Source organism: Dama dama, chromosome 18 (assembly GCF_033118175.1).
Source record: "Dama dama isolate Ldn47 chromosome 18, ASM3311817v1, whole genome shotgun sequence".
NCBI classification, from domain to species: domain Eukaryota; kingdom Metazoa; phylum Chordata; class Mammalia; order Artiodactyla; family Cervidae; genus Dama; species Dama dama.
Genome location: NC_083698.1, coordinates 5,799,872 through 5,818,273, shown reverse-complemented (window position 1 = coordinate 5,818,273; position 18,402 = coordinate 5,799,872). Strand labels below are relative to the sequence as shown.

General features: G+C 47.8%; 1 protein-coding gene across 1 annotated transcript in view; it reads left to right on the top strand.

The window, feature by feature from the left end:
• VWC2 (von Willebrand factor C domain containing 2) overlaps positions 1 to 18,402 on the top strand; it is a 133,121-nt gene that overhangs the window by 6,381 nt on the left and 108,338 nt on the right. The gene's annotated exons all lie outside the window — the stretch shown is intronic.

Genomic DNA, 18,402 nt, shown 5'->3' with positions numbered 1-18,402 from the left:
GGACAAAGACACTATTCTCCATGTTTTTTAGTCAAATAGGATTTATATTCTTTCTACTGATGCTACTTAAATCAAAATGATACCATTATTGTTTTCCTTTGCAGAGGAAAGTGAACTGAGTTGTGTAAAGTGGACGTTCTTTTCCGAAAGTCGGTTTCATGTGTGTGCTGTTGCTACCACTGAGTTTGCTTTGGTTCCTAGTAAGATTTGATGAATTCTGGACTTCTTAGTTTCTGCCTTTCTGTCTAAAGCCATTTAAGTGGTAACGATTTTATTTGGAAAGCAAGGAGAGCCCATATGGTTTCTCTAAGACCTTTCAGATGTGTCCCTAACTCAGTGGGAGAAACTTAATGTGAATGACTGCTTTTTTTACCTGTTCCACATGGTACTTTGTATGCACATATGAGATAAGTGCTATAAAAGTTCCCGCAGGACAGTTGTTCATATCCAAAACTTTCCTAAAAACTCTGGTCCATAAGATGTTCAGTCTATGCCAAAATGTCCTTGATATTTGCATGATCACTTGGTCCAGTCCAAAACTTTCAAAAGATATTTGCTCCATGCCAAGAGGTCTTTGAAGCAACATGCATGGACCTAGAGATTATCACACTAAGTGAAGGTCAGACAGAGAAATACAAATATCATATGATATTGATATCATTTATATGTAGAATCCCCAGAATAATGATACAAATGAACTTATTTACAAAAGAGAAATAGACTCACAGACATAGAAAATAAGCTTATGGTTACCAAAGGGGAAGGCTGGGGAAGGGATAATTTACGAGTTTTGGATTAACAAATACACACTACTATATGTAAAATAGTTATTTAACAAGAACTTTATAGCACAGGGAACTATATTCAGTATCTTGTAATAACCAATGATGGAAAAGAATCTGAAAAAGTTATATATACATATATATTGATATTTATATATATATAAAATGGAATCACTTTGCTGTATACCAGAAACTGACACAGAATTGTAAATCAACTATATTCATTAGAAAAGGAAAAAGTAACTGCTGTTTGGTCCTGTCCCAAATCATTTGGCATGTATTCTTTGGACAGGACCAAATTTTAAGGACCTTTTGGCGTGGCCCAATTGTCTTACAGACGTTTTAGACAGGACCAATATCTGCTAACCCAGAAGTTTAGTCTTTTATGACAAGAAGAAGAAAACCAACATTTATCCAGGGCTTATATGTTTTATATGTTGAGGGTGTGGTTTACACAATAGGCTGATGAGTTGGTGTTTTTTGTTTTTTGTTTTTTTTTTTAAGGAGAGAAAACTAAGTTTCAAAACATTTAAGTAACTTGATGAAAGTCATCAAGCCAGTAACGGGGCTTGCAGGGGGCGGGTCAGGATTTGAGTCCTGGTCTGTTAGACCTTTCCTTCCAGCCTTGCCTCCTTATCTTCCTGATCCCAGGGGAGGGAGGGGCGTTTTGTATGTGGCTGGGAGAATGTCTGGTACCTGGAGAAGGAAAGGCTTATACTGGCCTGGTAAACACTGAATGCATTTGGTTGTGTTTGCGTGGATGTATGTTATGTTTCTCTTATAACACAGGGGACAAAGCCATAGGGAACAAAATGAGCATCTGTGGGCTTCAAAGTATGAAATCTTGAGTTGTAAGGAGAGCATGAGCTCTGAGCCCCAGGAGCTCCCTGAGGGCAAGGAGGAAGGTTCCAGTGGGTTCCAGATCTTGACCGGGGGGTAGGACCTGAAAGGTCATCAGGCCAGGGGGGACAGACAGATGTCCTGACAACCATCCCTGGCCCAGGGAGGTGCTCTGCTTGGCTCGCAGAACATCAGCTGTTTGTGTCACTGGAGCAGACATTTAACAAGTGAGAGGTTCATACAGATACTTCAATTGCCAGCTTGTCATGAGAACAGGGGGCATCCCAGATGGTAGCCATCTGCCAGGGCCAAGCTGCTCCTTGAGAAGGGCACTGGCTCCCCAGGAGACCATCTCCCCCCTGTCCTGACTTCCCCATGGTCCTGCAGTCATGTGGCTTTGTGATGCTCTCTGTTCACAAGTGAAGAGGTGTCACCATATAAAAGCAGTAACTTCTCCAAGATCAAACAGGCCAGCCTGCATCAGAGGAGGCTCAGGGCCCCGAGCCACCATCTCCAGCCTTGCCCTTCAGTTGGCATGGATAGGCAGTTTCTAGAACTTCAGGGAGAGAGTCCTTGAAGTCGCTGTGAACCCTGTTCTGTGCCCAAGGATGTTAGTCGTGCATGCTGTCACTCAGTCATGACCAACTCTGCAACCCCATGGACTGCAGCCCGCCAAGCTCCTCTGTCCATGCAATTTTCCAGGCAGGAATACTGCATTTGGTTACCATTTCCTCCTCCAGGGGATCTTCCGAACCCAGGGATCGAACCCATGACTTCTGCATTGGCAGGCAGATTCTTTACCACTGTGCCCACGGGGAAGTCCAGGCAACAGAGCCTCCTTATGAGCTGGTAGGAAACTGTAGAGAGGATCCTGCTTGTCTCTCACGCTATAGGAAGGAGCTGAGAGATATGAGAACCCACAGAGCTCCGTACAAACAGCAGCGCAAAAGCCTGCTGCCCCTGTGGCCTGGGGGGTGAGCGTCTCAGGAGTGGTCCTGCCTCCAGCGAGGCACTTGGTCTCCAGGAGGATGGCCCATGAAGAAGGTCCTCATTGTTAGGAGGTGACTCTAGGGGGCTGTGTGTTCCCATACATAGTTCCTTCTCAGATCTGATACATCCCAACAGAAAATTCATTCTTGCGTTTATTTTCAAAAATACTTTTTTGAATAAATCTTTGCAGGCACTGGCCTAGATCCCGGTGATATGGTGACAAACTGCCGGGTCCTTCCGGAGCAGGGACCTTGCAGAGACAGATGTGTCCAGAGGTTGGTCATGGGGCAAGGGGTGTCTGCCGGCTAGGTAGGTGGAGGCCACTCATTCAGACCCCATGGCTGTTGATGGTTTGCCTTTAAATGGCAGAGGAATCCTGGGGCCGATTTCGGGAGGAAAGACCAAGCCTGTTTCACATAGAACAGTTGTGAGCTTGAATCAAGGATCCAGTTTTCCACTCAAGTCTGCAGCCCCTGTAGCCATCCTTCATGGCATGGTTCTGACCACGTAGCCGGAAATCCTTCTTGCTGCTTATCTGTTCCAAGGCTGAGATCCTGCCAGCTGGATTTCACTTCTCTTTCTATTTCTGCCGGGCACTGGGGTGCGGCCAGGACACAGAGTGCCTTTCGAATGGATGCAGAAAGCGATGATGTCAGGCATCTGCCCGTGGCCTTGCGAGTTCTCAGGGAGGCCCTCGGCCCGTGGAAAAACAGAGCAATGGAAAATTAAGGCTCTGTGCATTTCTGATCATGGCAGAAGTGATTTTGCTTGAGAATATAGAAGACTCATAGCCTGAAAACCCACTGTTTTTACAAAAGTCATGAAATCTTGGATTTCATACAATAAAGCACATCTTCTTAAAAGCACAGCAGAAATGGCAAAAAGAGACACACACACACACTCGCAGAGAAATTAGTCTCTGGAGGTGGACAACGGAATCCAGAGAGGAAAGTCAGCCAGAGGGGTGGCTGGCTTCAGCTGTGGCTGGCTGAGGGCCATCACTGATGCCTGGGACCTGGACGCTTGGTACTTATGGCCAGGATGGGGCACGTGGCAAGTCCAGGACCACAGGTGGAGAGAGTCAAATCAGGATATGTCTCATAAAAGCAGGCTCCCCAGAAGAGTCTGTCTTGCAGGAGGGCAGTGCAGACACAGCCCCTGGACGGCCTCAGTGTGGGCAGAGCTGGGGCTCACGGTCAGCTGTTGCATGTGCCCTCCTGTGGACATGGATGGTCATGCTTCCCCGAGTGCTCTGGATAATCCACATGGAATATTTTCATTTAAAGGGGCCCCAGACTGGCAGTGCCCACAGGTATCGGGCAGAGGCAAACACTCTGGCCTCAGAGACTCCCCGCAAATACAGTTCCAAGGAATACGATGTCAAAATAACAATAACACATAAGGAGAAAGAGCAGCTGAGACAAAAAGCAGTCAGATCAGACTCAGGTGTCAGGATATAAATGAGAATTATTTTTTATGCCTAGAGAAATAAATGTGGGAATAAAATGGATGAGTAAACAATATCACTATATCCAAAGTACTCATCAGTTTGGGGAAGGAATCAGATAGAACCTCTATTTCAAGGGGAGAGTTTGGCAGGATGATAGATGCAGATTCTGAGATAATCTAGTGAACCTGGGGGTAGACTTGAAGAAGTGGCCCAGAATGAAACACAGGTGCACAGATGGAATGTAGGAAAGACATGCTTGGGTACATGGAGGATTGAGAGAGAAGGTAATATATGTGCAGTTAGAATTTTGAAAGAGGTAGCAGAGAATGTGGGGAAAGGAAGAGAGAGTGCTGGAGACTTCCTCACTGAAAGACCCCTATTTCCTGATTCAGGAGTCCCAGTAAATCTAAAGAAAGATATATGTGTGTGTATCTGTTTATACACACACTTATATATTAAGTGTACATAATATTACATGAGTTTCACCAAAGAATTGATACTTTTGAACTGTGGTACTGGAAAAGATTCTTGAGAGTCTCTGGACAGCAAGGAGATCAAACCAGTCAATCAAAAGGAAATCAACCCTGAATATTCATTGGAAGGACTGATACTGAAGCTGAAACTCCAATACTTTGGCCAACAGATGCAAAGAGCTAACTCATTGAAAAATACCCTGATCCTGGGAAAGATTGAAGGCAGGAGGAAAAGGGGACAACAGAGGATGAGACGGTTGGATGGCATCACCAATTCAATGGATATGAGTTTGAGCAAGCTCTGGGAAATAGTGAGGGACAGGGAAGCCTGGTGTGCTGCAGTCCATGGGGTCACAAGGAGTCAGACACGACTGAGCAACTGAACGACAAAAACTGGTGGCTCAGATGGTAAAGAATCTGCCTGCAATGCAGGAGACATGTGTTTGATCTCGGGTTGCGAGTATCCCCTGGAGAAGGGAACGGCTACCCACTCCAGTATTCTTGCCTGGACAATTCCATGGACAGAGTAGCCTGGTAGGCTATAGTCCGTGAGGTGGCAAAGAGTCAGACACAACTGAGCGACTAACACTCGCACACATACATAATGTATTTAAGTATATATATACGTATATAGGTGTGTATATATATATATATATATATACGTATAAAGCCACAGCTAGTGATGCCACTTCTTAGTGATATGGCCCTTCTGCTCCTGAGGCAGCTCAGAAATAGATAGTAACACACACTCTACCAGACAGGTTGGACCTTCTGTCTTGGGCCTTTGCCTTTGTTGGAGGTTAACATGGCACAGTCGTTTACATTTCCCTGGTCCAACTTTAAAAATTCCCTGGGGACTTCCCTGATGGTCCAGTGGTTAACACTTCGCCTTTCAACTCAGGGAGCACCTGTTTGATTCCTGGTTGGGGAGCTAAGATTGCACATGCCTTGTGGCCCCAAAACCAAAACATGAAACAGTAGCAATGTTTTAACAAATTCAAAAAAGACTTTAATAATGGCCCATGTCACAAAATCTTAAAAAAAAAAAAATTGTTACTTGCGTTTTACTTTTAAATTCTGTGAGTTTTTTGTCCCCCAAATCTATCTCCATAGTTTTGTTTCAAAGGGCTTGAAACAAATGAAGTTCATTTCAACAAGCCAGGACTCGTATTTATTCATCCCTGTTAAGATGTCAGGAGCCGTAGTTTTAAGCCTGGTCACACTCTTGAATTGCTGACAGTTATGTTCAGGGGACACAGGGCCCCCAGCCGATGGACGCTGTCGTAGGGGTATCTCTGTCCCCCAGGCCCCAGTGCAGGGAAGCCAGGGGGCCAGGATGCTGGCCATCCATTCCTACGGGGAGCAGGGCTGCCCGGAGCACCTTTGCCTCCACTGGCAAGCAGGTCAGCCATGTCACACTTGCAGAAACGTCAGGGCCTGAGAGGCAGGAAGAGAAAGAATTCTGAAAGCCTGCTGCCTTTGCCTGGGCCTGTGAGGAGCAGGGGACGCCAGTGGCCTGAGGGATAAACTGTGCTGTGATGTCAACCACTCAGCTCAGGTCACCTCCTGCTGGCAACAGAGTTCCCCTCAGGCTTCCTGTGCCCTCCAGGGAGCCTAGGAAGTAAGAGCATCTTGCCCGGGGGTAACAGTGAGGGGCCACCGACACAATTGAGTGGTTGGCCCTCAGGGATGTGTCTGAGAGCAAAGATGGCCCCTTTCTTGTGAGTGAGCCCCATGGTGTTCTAAACCTCCGTGGAAAGGGACCTCATTAACTGGAGAAACCGCTGGGCTGGCCTGTTGTGACTGCAGGGTGCTGTGGAAGAGGCTGAGCTTCAAGGGGAAGGGCAGGGGCCAAAGGTGTGAGCTGAGGATGCCCGTGCTCCAGGCACAGCCCGTGGTCCAGCACTTGCTGGGTGATTGACAGCTGAGCAGGCTGCAGGGAGCCAGGCTCCAACCTCGGATGTGTCCATGTGGCCAATTTCTCATTGGCGATTGTTACCCTTGTTCCCTCCGGCTCCACTGAGCCAGCTCACCTCTGGAGGTCTTCATCTCTCCCTGTCTAGCGTTTAAGCGCTATCACTTCCATCTCAAGTGAAGAATGCTGAAAGAAAGCAGCATGGTTCTGTTTACGTCTGTGTACGTGTATGTGTGTTAGGACGAGATACACATATGGGTTTCAGTGTGGTAAGTACTTTCTCCATTTGCCAGGTCCCCTATTATCACCACTTCACTGCCTCATTTCTGAACTTGTATCCCCAAGGAAACCAATCCTCTCATCACTCCTCACACCCACCTTTTAAAAGCCTGCTCTTGGAAGACACTTAGTTTTTGTATATTAAAGGAAGGCTGTGCATGCTCAGTTGCTTTAGTCATATCCAACTGTTTGTGACCCCATGGACTGTAGCCCACCAGGCTACTCTGTCCATGAGATTTTTCCTGGCAAGGATACCAGAGTGGGTTGCCATTTCTTTTTCCAGGAGATCTTCCTGACCTGGGGATCAAACCAACATCTCTTGCGACTCAAACGTTGTCGGTAGATTCTTTACTGCTGAGCCACCAGGGAAGCCCATTCATTTTATTGCTTCTTTCTCCTAAGGATTACTTATCTTTAACCTTTATGCTAATTCCAAAACAAAAGAGTTTAAATCCTCTCGTTATTTAAAAGGAGTTGGGCTTTTCAATTTTTTTTGGCTGTACCACTCAACTTGTGGGCTCTTAGTTCCCGAGCAGGGACTGAACCTGGGCCCTGGCAGTGGAAGCATTGAGTCCTAACCACTGGACAACCAGGGAGGTCCCAGAAGGAGTTTGGCTTTAACAGAACTGCTCTCCTGTCCTTTTCCCTCCATTTGGCCCGAGTGGGTGATCCCGATTTGGCCCGAGTGGGTGATCATGCCCAGTTGGCCTCATGTCCTATCTATTAAGGTCTTAATTTTAGAAATCTGTGAATAGGTAAAGCATTAAAGCTGCTCCATCCAAATCTCACCATCACCCGTGATCCCAAGTGGGAGGAGAGAGGCCCACCCTACTGGGAGCGGGGTCCAGGCTGGGGCTCTGAGCCTGGCTGCCTGTGGCCCTGGGGTCCTGCCAGACCTTCTTGGCCCCGCCTCCTCTCTGCCAGCTCTGTTTGCAGCAAGCCAAGAGCTGGAGGCCCGGCTGGGTCCACGTGGACACACCCGCTCTCCACTGCAGAAATGGGGGCGCAGGTGGTGTCTTAGTTCAGGCTGCCAGAGTGAAGTACATGAGACTGGGTGCCTGAAACAACAGAAATTGGCTTCTCCTGGTTCTGGAGACTTGAAGTCCAAGACTGAGGTGCCTGCAGGGTCTGATTCTGCTTGCTCTGTCTTGTACACGGCCACTTTCTCAGCGTGTCCTCACACGGTAGAGAGAGGGCCTTCCTCCTCTCACAGGAGGACACCCCACCCTGAGGGCCTTGCCCTCATGAGCTCGGCCACATCTTACCCTTATGACCTCCCACAGGCTCTCCCTCAGAGACCATCACGCTGTGGGTGACAGCTTCGCCACATGAACTTTAACCATGTGAATTTTCAATTGTTCAGCTCTTAACAGGAGGCCAGCAGGTTTTTTGCTGCATCTTATTTGACTGTGCAATCTGTCAGATCGGGACCCTTCCAGGACATTCACCAGGTCGAGATCTTCATCCCAGAAGAAGCAGCCTTCTTCATTCTCATCCCAGCTGTTTGACTGCTTGCCGCAAACATACACCATGTAAACACTGTCCATGTCTTCCCCCGCGTGAGTGCGTTCCCCCATGATCCGTATTTATCCAAAGGAATTATTCACAAGAAGTTTTGAAAAATGTTAGACAGAGGGTCCTGCTTCAAGCTAAACTGTAAAGGAGAAAAAGTCAGTCTTTGGTGCCTGAGAAGAAAGCAGGGCCTTGTCAGGTTGTCAGACTGTTGTTCACCTGCTGTGTGTTTGTGTATGTGTGTGTGTGTGTGTGTGTGGTGGGTGAAGGTGTGTGTGTGTGTGGTGAAGGGTGGGAGGGAGAAGGTGTGTGTGTATTTGTGGTGGGTGAAGGTGTGTGTGTGTGTGTGTGTGGTGGGTGAAGGTGTGTGTGTGTGTGTGTGTGTGGTGGGTGAAGGTGTGTGTGTGTGTGTGGTGGGTGAAGGTGTGTGTGTGTGTGTGTGTGTGGTGGGTGAAGGTGTGTGTGTGTGTGGTGGGTGACGGTGTGTGTGTGTGTGGTGGGTGACGGTGTGTGTGTGCGTGTGGTGGGTGAAGGTGTGTGTGTGTGTGTGGTGGGTGGGTGAAGGTGTGTGTGTGTGGTGGGTGAAGGTGTGTGTGTGCGTGTGGTGGGTGACGGTGTGTGTGTGTGTGTGGTGGGTGACGGTGTGTGTGTGCGTGTGGTGGGTGAAGGTGTGTGTGTGTGTGTGTGTGGTGGGTGGGTGAAGGTGTGTGTGTATGTGTGTGTGGTGGGTGGGTGAAGGTGTGTGTGTGGATGTGGTGGGTGAAGGTGTGTGTGTGTGTGTGTGGTGGGTGAAGGTGTGTGTGTGTGTGTGTGGTGGGTGAAGGTGTGTGTGTATGTGTGTGTGGTGGGTGGGTGAAGGTGTGTGTGTGGATGTGGTGGGTGAAGGTGTGTGTGTGTGTGTGTGGTGGGTGAAGGTGTGTGTGTGGTGAGTGAAGGTGTATGTGTGTGTGTGGGGGGTGGGTGAAGGTGTGTGTGTGTGTCTGGCGGGTGAAGGTGTGTGTGTATGTGTGTGTGTGTGTGTGTGTGTGGTGGGTGAAGGTGTGTTCTTCCTGAGACTGTAAACTGACAAGTCCTGGGGACAGTTCTTAATTAAGTCCCTTTATGTGCGAATCCATTCTCTGACAGCCAGGGGAAAGACAAAAAGAACAAAACAAAACAAAAACCTCTAAAGGCAGAGGAAGCAGCCGCTTGCTGTAGCTGTGAGACCATTGGCTAGTGTGGTGGCTGGAAGCTGGCTGTGGATCAGATTCACTTCACTCAGAGCTGCTGTCCTTCTGGTGGGGGAAGGCACAGAGCCTTATAGGGAGTGGGCCCCCCAGCTGGCCCCGACGGACGGGGCTGGAGCTCAGAGAGCGCTGGGAGCCTGGAAGATGCAGGCTGCTGGTTGGTGCCCCCGTGTCCCAGGCAGGCCCCTGCTGCTTAGGGGCTTAGTGAGGCCTTGCTCTCATTTAAGACAGCTTCAGGTGTGGAACCTGTAGTAAGGTTGGGGAAGGATTTAGTCCAAAGCAATTGTTGAAAACAAAGCTGGGACCCACATAGCATCTTTCAGACTTCTTGCTAGGAGTCAGGAGATACTGGTCAGAGTAGGAAGTGTGGCCCAGGACATACTCATGGAGATGGTACCTCAGTGACCCAGTGCCCTGACCAGACGCTAGTTCCAGCCGCTGCCCTGACTTGCTAAGCAGGTTTCTTGGCAGTTCATCAGCCATGCGGGTGTGTGTTCACTCCATAGAAAAGAAGGGTTGAAAAGCATTGCTCCTGCCTTTTCCTCCAGCTCCAAAATAATCCAGGTCCCAGTCGTCAGAAGCTGATGAGACCTGTGGTTTAAGTAGAAGGGACTTTTTGATTCCCCTTAAGTGCATCCTGCTCACGAGTGTGACTCTGGGCACTTTTGGGAAGACACTTAGCAGCTAGAAAGGACACTCTCGCCATCTGGTGACAAAAGTGTGACAGTGGCTTTGGAGGATGCTGTCATCCAGGGCCAAGCCCAGACTGCTTTCAGGGAAGGGCAGTTTTAGCTCGGGCCTCTTGTTTCTCTCTCTCTCTCTCTCTCTCTGTTTTTTGTTAGTTTTGATAACATTTACTTTTATCACATTATATTTTTTCTTAAAATAACTTTATCTTATGAAAATATAACATCAAAAAAGTAAAGAGTGGTTATTAAAGAAGTTACTGTCCATTCGAGGGGAGAGTAAAGATATTATGTGAACAGAGGAATTCTCTTAAGGAAATTTTCTGATTTCAAAACTTTAATTTAGATTGTTGTTTTGCAGATTAAAAAAAATGAAATGAGAAAGTGATATAGTATCCCAACTTGAAAACACTTACTTTAGTATTTAAAACTATTGAAAAACTGCTCCTGAAAAAGAAGCTAAAATTTGTACTTATCTTTGCATGGCAACTTGTTCCTTATTGGAGATTATCAGAATAATTAACCAAACAAAGTCATAGTATATCCCTGGGTTGGGAAGATCCCCTGGAGAAGGCAATGGCAACCCACTCCAGTATCCTTGCTTGGAAAATCCCACGGACAGAGGACTCTGATGGTCTACAGTCCATGAGGAGTCGGACACGACTGAATGACTAATATATACATAAAACTCAGATGTACCAACACTGAGTTCTTGTCCTTTAGTTTTAGAACAAGTCTTTTAGTTCTGCTGATGGTAGGAAATGTTTGTTCTCACCAGGTTAGATTTCTGAATCTCTTTAGGGTAGGTTCTGGGCCCCGGGAGGGAACTGAGGAGCGGTGAGACACCCTCCTTGCCTCGATGGTGCCCGTTCTCTGCCTGCCGCCTTTTCTGCAGCTGACTTACCCACGTTCCAGTCTGTACTCTTTCCTCCCCCTCCAGCCCCTAGGGACAGCTTTGCCTTTAGGAGTTGTAATATGCGTACAGCTCAGTTGGCATCTGCCATTGTTTGCTTTTCTGTTAGTTTCTCAGCTCCCCAGCCAGACTGGGCACTGAGGTGAATGACTTAGGCATGCCTTTGTACGTCTCTGTGGGATACAGGATTCTGTTAGGTACGGAGCCTATGCGATTGGCCAGTGGAGGCTGGAGGATCTGGTGGTAGGTCCTGGGCAGCCTATTTCTGTCTTTCTGTCCCAGGACACATGGCTGCATAATCCCCAGTCTGCAGGGTGCGTGTGTCCACATCTGGTAACTTCCATATTTGGATTTGAAGTTGGTCCATTGGGTAAGTAAAAGAACATGTTGTTGTTTGGTTGCTAAATTGTGTCTGAGTCTGCAGTCCCATGGACTGCAGCACCCTAGACTCCTCTGTCCTCCACTGTCTCCCAGAGTTTGCTCAAATTCACATCCACTGAGTCAGTGATGCTATCTAACCATCTAATCCTCTGCCTCCCTCTTCTTCTCTTACCTTCAGTCTTTCCCAGCATCAGGGTCTTTTCCAATGAGTCAGCTTTCAGCATCATGTAGCCAAAATATTGTAACTTCAGCATCAGTCCTTCCAATGAATATTCAGGGTTGATTTCCTTTAGGATTGACTGGTTTGATGTCCGTGCAGTCCAAGAGACTCTCTAGAGTCTTCTCCTGCACCACAATTCGAAAGGATCAATTCTTCAGTGTTCAGCCTTTCTTATGGTCCAACTCTCACATCCATGTATGACTATTGGAAAAGCCCTAACTTTGACTATATGGACCTTTGTCAGCAAAGTGATGTCTCTGCTTTTGAATACACTATCTAGGTTTGTCATATATTCCATTCCAAAGAGCAAGCATCTTATAATTTCATGGCTGCAGTCACTGTCCACAGTGATTTTGGAGCCCAAGAAAATAGTCTGTCACTGTTTCCACTTTTTCCCCTTCCATTTGCCATGCAGTGATGGGACTGGATGCCATGACCTTACTTTTCGGAATGTTGAGTTTCAAGCCAGCTCTTTCACTCTCTGTTCCATCGTCATCAAGAGGCTCTTTAGTTCTTCTTCACTTTCTACCAATGAGTGGTATCATCTGCATATCTGAAATCGTTGGTATTTCTCCCAGCAGTCTTGGTTCCAGCTTGTCAGAGTATGAGTCCTCAGCTATTCCACATAAGATTTAGCTGTTTATAGGAAACCGTGGCATGCAGAGTAGAAGAGTTAGGAGAGATGTAACAGGCAGAGCATGGTGGCTCATCTGCTTCCCACGTGCAGGGCTGGATTGCTCCAGAATCTCCAGGATTTGCCTACTGATGTCAGGCTGTGGGTTTAGGGGCCTCATTTCCATGCATCCCTCTCTGCACTGTCGGATCCTTTCTGTAAGCGTCCATTTCTGTGTTTACATCATTCTAACGTCTGTATCTTCCCTTCCGTTTGTGGATTAAGCATGTAATCCAAATCTTGATCCCTCATAATAGAAGGACCTGTCGTCCCTTTGCCTTGTGTGAGGGTATCTAATCCTCCAGCAGCTCCTTACCAGCTGGCGACCAGCCCTTTCTGCAGCCCTTTCTGCAGATTTCACTTTTTTCTGTTTCTCCTGTGCTATGCAAGTTAATTTCAGCTCTTGTGTCTTTCCAACCATTTTTCCCTTGACTCAGTCAATATTTATTGAACCTGTGCAGCATTTTGCACCGGCTCAGTTGCTGTAACTATCCCGATGTGACAGGGACTCAGCCCTGGCTCTTGAGTTGTGCTGAATTTAGTTAGCAGCTGACCGCAGGCTGAGAGTAGGACTGTCCTGTCGGTCAGCGCGCCTGGAGGAATTCAAGGGGCCCGAGGGCTTACAGAGATTTGAAGAAAGGAGAGAATGTGGGAGCAGGAAAGGGGAAGGGAGAGGGAAGCCCCAGACTTCAGTGTTTCTCTTTGTTTTCATGTTAATCTTACTTTGCAGAATCCAACAGCACAAGGGTTAGAAAAATAAAGAGGATCTCTCTGCTGATGGACAAAATAAAGAGAAGGGTTTGTTTCAGGTTGAATGATTTTAGTTGAGAAAGGTCTGGGCTGACATCTCTTCATGCATAAATTAATTCTATCTGTGAAAATGTTACAATTTCTTGAGACCTTTTACTTGGATTTTCATGGTCTCTCATTTGTCTGTTCTGGCAGAGGCATCTGCAGCCAGCATGGAATTAGTGGGATTTCATGGCTTCCACGCCAGCAACCCCAGGACAAAGTTCCAGATTGGAAATATAATTCTGGTTGTTAGCCAGACAGCAGAATTCAGGTGACACAAGGCATCTTCGACTTCTTACCTGGGCCACTGGCCTTTTCTGGTGGCATAGGACAGAAAGATGTGTAGAAACCAGATTTAAGAAAAGTATATTGGCATTCCCAAGTAGGTGGACATTCTGCTGGATGGTGAGGAAAAGGTGCTGTGTAGGCAGGATGGAGCAGCAGAAAGTGTCTGGAAATTAGTTTCTTTTTTGTGTGCCCGAGTTTTCATTGCAGCTTTATAGGTAACAGATCCAAACCAGAAACAACCCAAATGTCTATAAGCAAGTAAATGGATACACAAACTGTAGCATGTCTATCCAATGGAATGCGATCAAAAAGGAATGGTATGCTACAGCACAGATACATCTCAGGGTCACAATGCTGAGTAAAAGAAGTAAAAAATGTAAAAAAGTACATGTTGTACAAAATAAGTTGCTGCCTTGAGAGTAGAAAGATGTTTAGGACACAGACAAGAGTGGGATTCAAATTCAGCCTTTGAACACAATAGTTTCCTGCTGTATTTCAGAACCTGGTCCTTCTCATGGTTGTAATGATTATAACCATGGTTATGGAATGACGCAAGGCAAAGCTCCTTACAGACAGAGATCTAACTGCACCTGAATTCACGGATGTGACATATGTGGGATAAAATACAGCTGCTAATAGATGACTGTACGGAAGTTCTTCCCAAATCACTGCTTACTTATATAGATCATTTATGTATGAGGTGACTGATGTAAGCAGTATCCGTCATGAAAGCCTCATTTTACATTTCATGTGTAAATCATTTCATGTATAAATTATATTGCTTTTCCCTACTTAATTGTTTAGAAATAAACTCAGTGTTTAATTCAGAGTCTTACTGCCTGTGCACATGTGATGTGGACGTGTCCGTCATTACTGAGCATTCTAAGGTTCTAACTATGAACACGTTAGCCACTGTCAAGTTAATATCTTTCTCTCATCTGTTCATAGATGGTTCAGTGAAAACAGGTTCCGGCAAGTCTGTTCTTCATGGTTTTGCTTCAGGTTGAAAGTGAAAGTGCTAGTTGCTCAGTAGTATCCAACTCTTTGCAACCCCATGGACTATAGCCCGCCAGGCTCCTCCGTCCATGGGATTCTCCAGGCAAGGATACTGGAGTGGGTTGCCACTTCCTTCCTTCTCCAGGGGATTTTCCTGACCCAGGGGTAGAACCGGGGTCTCCTGCATTGCAGGCAGATTCTTTACCATCTGGGCCACCAGGGAAGCCCTTCAGATGAGATCCACTTTGAAGTTGTTCAAAAGTCACGGTCACTGGGGTAACTCTGAAAGCAGAGGAGGCCTGTGAGACAGAGCGGCCCTTGGCATCCAGACTTGGATCCCAGGCCGGTCAATTGCTGGCCCCTCGCTGGCCTTCCTAGCCATCACCCCTCTCCCAGCCATGACCCATGTTCCCACCTTTCTGGAAATAGCACAGTGGGGGTTCATCATCTGGCCTCAGGACTGGGATAAATGAATGAACGACCTAGAGCTTATCTTTACTCTCATTCTGAAAAATTGTGTTCTCCTTCAACACAACAGTTGACTACTCCAGTCCATGGTGGGTTCCTTGAGAGTGGACTCCTCTTCCTCAAATGACCCAGTGTTCGTCCAGGCTCTGTATCTATCTCTACAAAACTTGGATTTGTAACTGGAGGATTGCAGAGGGTGATATTGCAGTCATTGGATGTGTTACACACAGTGTAGGTAGCTGTTGCTAACAGGAGAGACTGCAGAAATGCATCTTAGAAGCTTACGTTGCTGCTCACAGATTCAAGAATGCACTAGGCATCCTTACCTTCAGTTCACACTGAAGGACAGAGAACGTGGGATGGCAGCAGGCCTTTTGGTGCTTGAGCTGGTAGCTGAGGATTCTTTGGCTCGGCAGTGCTCAGATCTGGTGCCTGGAGTCGGAGCAGCCGTGTGGAATCCAGTCAGGCCCTGGGCAGGCGAACCTCCCAACCAGGGTCATAGAGGCCAGAGTCTCTGCCCCCACCTGCTACCATTGGGCAAGGGGGTTTTCAGCCACACATGTGGTTGGGGAAGGCAGAGCAGGGGCTGAAGTCTGGGAGGGACACCCTTGTGATCTTGACTGTAAGCCTAAACTCTGATTTTTGAGAAGTAAACAAGCCTCCACATAGTTGAACCAGGATTTCCAAATATTTAGTGATAGTAAAACCCACAATCCAATCTTTGATCAAGTTGCAAACCTTTTGTTAGAAAACGTATTTATTAGTTTAAGTTACTTAATTTATTCATGAATTAATTTGGCTGTGCCAAGTCAGCATGGGATCGTCTATCTTTGTTGTGGCTTGCAGTATGTGGGATCCAGCTCCCTGACCAGAGATTGAACGCGGGCCTTCTGCACTGAGAGTGCAGAGTCTTAACCACTGGACTGTTGAGGCAGTTCAAGCATGGGTTGGAAAATAATTTCCAGACACAGAGCATTTCAGAAGGGAGTGCGTTTATTAAGAACAAAGAGCAGAGATAATGTGACTGTGAGCACAGTAGCCAGACTTCCTGACAGACCAGGGAGAGGCAACAGCTTTCGTAGGTCAGTAGCTGATTTTTATAGCCTCCAAACAAAGAAAATTCCTGCTGGGAGGTTGGCACTAGGTGATTGGTTAGGGCAGCGTACGGTAGTATGTGTGCATGCTAAGTCACTTCAAGTGTGTGCAACTTTTTGCAACCCTATGAACTGTAGTCCTCCAGGCTCCTCTGTCATGGGGATTCTCCAGGCAAGAATACTGGAGTGGGTTGCCATGCCCTCCTCCAGGGGATCTTCCCGACCCAGGGATCAAACCCGCATATCTTATGTTTCCTGGATTGGCAGGTGGGTTTTTTTACTACTGGCACCACCTGTTGGGCATGTTTGCCTAATTTAGAGTCACCTAGTCTGTTGGTGACAGAGAAGACAATGGCACCCCACTCCAGTACTCTTGCCTGAAAAATCCCATGGACGGAGGAGCCTGGTAGGCTGCAGTCCTTGGGGTCACCAAGAGTCGGACACGACTGAGTGACTTCCCTTTCACTTTTCACTTTCATGCATTGGAGAAGGGAATGGCAACCCACTCCAGTGTTCTTGCTTGGAGAATCCCAGGGATGGGGGAGCCTGGTGGGCTACTGTCTATGGGGTCGCACAGGGTCGGACACAACTAAAGTGACTTAGCAGCAGCAGCAGCAGCAGCAGTCTATTGGTGAAGATCACGGGGGCTTTTGACAACAGTTACAAAGGGGGTCAGTCAGCTTCAGAGGTGACTTTGGTTCTGGGCTCTGCTCCTGTGGCCTTAGTAAAAGGCTTCGCACCTGTGCCCTTGAGGCAGGACTCAACACGGACAACCAGGAAAGCCCCAAGTTGTGTCCTTAAAGAAAATAGCAGCCCACGCTGCTTGTGTGATTTGAGTATGGCTCCGTGGTAGGGCAGGGTGCTGTCTCAGGCCCAGAGCAGGAAGAAGACTGGTTTTCAGGAGGGGCTGCTTAGGACCTGTGACGAAGCCTTTCTGGCCCTGTCCTGGGGGCAGGACAGGAGGGCCCTTCTCTCCTTTCAAATTCCCAAACCCAAATGGGGCTTTTTCCTGCTTCCTGCATGACAGCCAGGGTGTGGCGTGGTGCCTGGCTGTTGCCCTTTTCTTGGCCATGCCAGGAGGCACGCAGGATCTTAGCTGACCAGCCGGGGTTTGAACCTGTGCCCCTGCATTGGGAGCATGGAGTCTTCGCCGCTGGCCCACGAGGGAGCTCCTTGTGCCCGTTTCTTGAGGACAGACTGCAGTGAGTCCCGGCCCTCTTGCTCCTTCCTGAGTCTCCAGCCCTCCCAATGGGGCTATCCTCACTTCTGGGGTGGGAAGTGCCTCCCCTCTGTCTAACCCACCCACTCTGCACTTTATGCCTCCCCTCTGGAGCCTCTGAGCTGTAGTGAGCTGTAGCCCTTGCAACTGAGGATCTCTGCTTTTGAAAATTCCGCAATTCTTTTCATATCCTGCTCACTGAGTAAGCCCACCCTGGACACAAGGATGCTACAGGCTGAGCGAGGATCTGGGAGGAGACAGAGGACAGGCGGGGAGCAGCGCAGCCATGCTTGTTATGGAAGCGAGGGGACCTCCTCCTGCCGGCGCTGCTTCTCAAACATGCGCCTTTACATTGCTGGCAGATTGAGTTTAACTTCTACGGTTGTAATGCAAACCAGTCAAGATTTTGTCCTGGGCAACTCTAAAGTGTTTTTTTCAGTGTTTTATTTCTCTTATTTTCTAAGTGTGAAGACACACACACACACACCCCTCACCCCTGACTCTCAGCCACATGTTGGTCTAGTGCCTGAAAACCATGCCTTTAAGTACAAATAGAGCTTTTGCTTCATGTAGGAACCAGGCCACTCGGTGGAGATGTCAGTTCATTGAGTGGAGATGTCAGTTTGGGGCATTTGCACTGTTTAGTCCAAGGCAGCAGCCATGAGAGTCGTTTGTGTGGTGCTGGTTGAGCCACAGGTATTACCAGCAAAAGTGAAGCAGGGCCTCCCTGTCCAGAAAACTCGGTTTGACAATCCTCCCCCCATCTGCAGTGTCCTTTAAAGCATGCATCCCACATCACAGTGCCTGATTGCTGGGTCTGCATGTCCTGTTTCACTTTGTCATGGGTCAACCCAGATGAAAAATCACTCCACTGGGGGTTTCCAGGAAAATAAATATCATCCCCACCACGACCTGTCTGAGTTACTACAGGGGGATTTGTTGGCAGTGTCCAGCCTTGCCAGGAATGGCCATAATGCTTGATTGCGTGCTAAGTCACTTCAGTCATGTCCAACTCTGTGCGACCCTATGGACTGCAGCCCCCCCAGGCTCTTCTGTCCATGGGATTTCCCAGGCAAGAATACTGGAGTGGGTTGCCATGCCCTCCTCCGGGGATCTTCCCAACCCAGGTATCGAACCCGTGTCTCTTACATCTCCTGCTTGGGCAGGCAGGTTCTTTACCACTAGTGCCACCTGGGAAGCCCCTT